Source organism: Tursiops truncatus, chromosome 3, assembly GCF_011762595.2.
Source record: "Tursiops truncatus isolate mTurTru1 chromosome 3, mTurTru1.mat.Y, whole genome shotgun sequence".
Taxonomy (NCBI): domain Eukaryota; kingdom Metazoa; phylum Chordata; class Mammalia; order Artiodactyla; family Delphinidae; genus Tursiops; species Tursiops truncatus.
The window spans coordinates 37,950,945-37,954,540 of record NC_047036.1 but is presented as its reverse complement, the minus strand read 5'-3'; positions in this window follow the sequence as shown (position 1 = coordinate 37,954,540).

The following is a 3,596-nucleotide window of genomic DNA, read 5'->3' as shown; positions in this document are numbered from 1 at the left end:
CAAAGCACCGAGCTGATGTCCCTGTGCTCTGCAGCTGCTTCCCACTAGCTATCTATTTTACATTTGATAGTGTATATATGTCCATGCCACTCTTTCACTTCGTCCCAGCTTACCCTTCCCCCTCCCTGTGTCCTCAAGTCCATTTTCTATGTCTGAGTCTCTATTCCTGTCCAGCCCCTAGGTTCATCAGAACCATTTTTTTTTTATTCCATATATATGAGTTAGCATGTGGTATTTGTTTTTCTCTTTCTGACTTATTTCACTCTGTATAGCAGACTCTAGGTCCATCCAGCTCACTACAAATAACTCAATTTCGTTTCATTTTATGGCTGAGTAATATTCCATTCTGTATATGTACCACATCTTCTTTACCCATTCATCTGTCGATGGACATTTAGGTTGCTTCCCTCTCCTGGCTACTTAAGTTTTTCTTCATTTGTGAATGTCTCTATTTCACCTTTCTATTTATAGGATACTTTTGCTGACTATAGCTGTCTCGACTGCAATTTTTTTTTTCTTTCAGTAATTAAATGTCATTCCACTTCCTTCTGGCTTTCATGTTTCTGATGAGAAATCCTCGACTTTCTCAAATCATTTTTCTGTTAGAAGTAATGTAACATTTTCCTGTGGCTGTGTTTTATCTTTGGTTTTCAACAGTTTGATTATGATATGTCTCGATCACGGATTTCTTTGGGTTAATACTGTTTTTTTTTTTTAGCTTCTTGAATTTGTATGTTTAAATTTTACTAAATTTGAGATGTTTTCATCTATTATTTCTTTAAACATATTTTCTGCACCAACTTTTCTCCCCCGTTTCTGAGACTTTTATGACAAAAACGTTAGACCTTTTGGTGTTTCCCCACAGGGCCATGAGTCTCTGGTCAAGTTTTTAAAAAATGTTTTCTCTCTGTTAAGGAAAATGCATAATTTCTGTTGATCACTTTTAAAGTTTATTTACTCTTTCCTCCATCAGCTCTGTCTTATTACTGGGCCCATCAAATGATATTTTAAAATTTTGATTATTGTTTCAGTTAGAAAATTTCAGTTTGATTTTTCTATGTAACTTCTGTTTCTTTGTAGTGTCTTTCTAGCTTTCCATTCATTTCAAGAGTTTTTGTCTTTATTTTTTTGCAAGTTTTAAAACAATATCTTCATTAAAATCTTTGTCAAGCAAGTCCTGTCAATTTGGTGTTGGCATATGTTGATTGTCTTTTTCCATGCAAATTGAAATTTTCCTGGTTCTTCATATCCAAGTAATTTTGGATTGTATCATGGACATTTTGCTTTTTGTATTACGAGACATCAAGTCTCTTAAAATTAATTGGGAATGTTTACATTTTTGTTTTAGCAGGAAAGACACATGATGCCACTCAGATCACAAGTTCCAATTTGGCCTCCTTTTGATTGTGGTTACAATATCAGTTCTGTTTTTAAAGCCTTTTCAGTGCTATTTGTATCTGCCCCGTGTGTATGCTACCCAGTGGCCAGTCTGAGATCTAGACAGTGTTCTATATCTTACTTCTTTTCAAAGTCTATGGTATACTGTTTAGGGTTAAAATCATATATGCACAGCTCAGTGGTGAGTTCAGTAGATCATAAGCTCATTTATAAGGATTATTTCCCAATATTCTCCCTCTTTGTAATTGTACTGGTACTTTCTGATTCCCTGGGAATCCTCTGGCTTGAAGTATGGGATTTTATTTACCCTGTTCTTCCATTCATTTCCCTACCTGAATGTAATCATGTCTGGAGCCAAACAGTGGAATAATAAAGAGACATAAAAGCAGTCGGTATACTCCCCACATTTTGGGTCCATGGTTCCATTTATCAGAGGGAATATTTCCCCTCCCCCATAGTTTTAAGCCCTCATGAGTCATCATGGGCTGGAGCAAGAGACAATGAGAAGAAAAGAGAGAACTATCTACTTCTCTCTCTGAGCATTAGGCCCCTTCCCTAATCCTCCCACCAGGCTTGAAGGCTTCTCCTCAGCTTCTTGTTTGTGCTGATGCCCACTTGCCGATTTGGGACTTAATTGAAACCAGATAAGAGAATACTGATAGCAGATAGCTGCTTCATCCATTAGGTGGCCAGATAGCTGGCCAGATGGATAGCTGCTTCATCCATCTATAAATCCTAGACTTTATACATCTATAAAGTCTAGGATTTATAGATGTATTCAGTAAGAGAGGCAAGATGAAGGGTGCTTGCAGCATCTTACCTGAAACTAGAAAATAATCTCTTTATATTTTATTATATTTATTTTATTTCTAAAAAACCTGTTGTTCTGTGGTTAATACTTTTTCTGAGTCCAGTCATTCAAAACTAACAGTTAAACTTGCATTCCAATAGGCAATCACCCTGCAGATGCATATCACATCAGGCCAACCAGGAATCATAAATTCATATTCAGAGGGAAGGCAAGGTTGGTGGTACGTCTGATTTACAGAAATTAATCATTATAACCTCTTCCCATTCCTACCTCTTTAATGGTATTACCATGTGTATCATTCTATTTTAATAACAGCTATGATGACTGGTATTTACCATGTAAGTACTTTTCTTGCTTTATATAATTTGATATTTATTATTAACAGCATGCAATTGAATGATATTATTTGAGATGGAAAAATTGGAGTTTGAGAAATTTAAATAATGCCTCCAATTTCAGACAGCTGGAAAAAAAATGTGCTACCAGGGTTCAAACTCTAGGTCTGAACCTAGAAATAAATGCTGGTGTCAAGCAAGCTATTTGACACCAGGATTTATTCTCTTGATCATTCTGTGCTGGTTATCTCATGTATAACTCATGCTATTCCATAAGAACAATCAAGCTACATATTACTAAAACTGAAGTGTGATACATTTTCTGCTATAGTTCTGGCTAATTAAATCTACTCGATTAATAAGGAATTTTCGTATTACTAGAATGACAAAAATATTGGAGTGCTTCCATATAGAAAATGTTATAAAAATTGTCATTAAACTAATTATAGAATATGTCGGTCAATTCTTGCTGTATAACAAGCTCTTGCTTTCTTTTTCATACCTTCTCCAACTTACTTCTTTCAAGTCACTGTATTAAATTATGTTTGTGACACTTTCAGGCATTATGTCCTCTGGTGTACATCACATCAATAAAAAAAGCAATAAAGATAAAAGCAATAAAGATCTCTAATACAGTCTAGTGTGTTATAATACAGTTTGACACACCATCTAATAATGATGTTGAAGATTCTGGCCAGCCAAATGGCTGCATGGTCATTGAAGTTTGTTCAGCCACTGATCTGTTCAGCATAAAGTAACTGGAGGGTGTTACATTTGTCAAAATCTACCTTCTTCAAGAAACCATTAGGTAGAAGAAAGGAAAACTTGCTCTTCCATATATGCGGTATCTTTCTGTCTCTCTCTCTTCACACACATGCACACACACACACATGTGCGCACACACATACAATATTACTGTGATTAATAGCGCAGATACGTAGTCAATGCACTTAGGTTGAATTCCATTCTAGCCATCTAATAGCTGAGTGACCTTGGGTAAGATATTTATCTCGATGAACATTAGTACTCTCATCTACAAAATGGGGAAGATG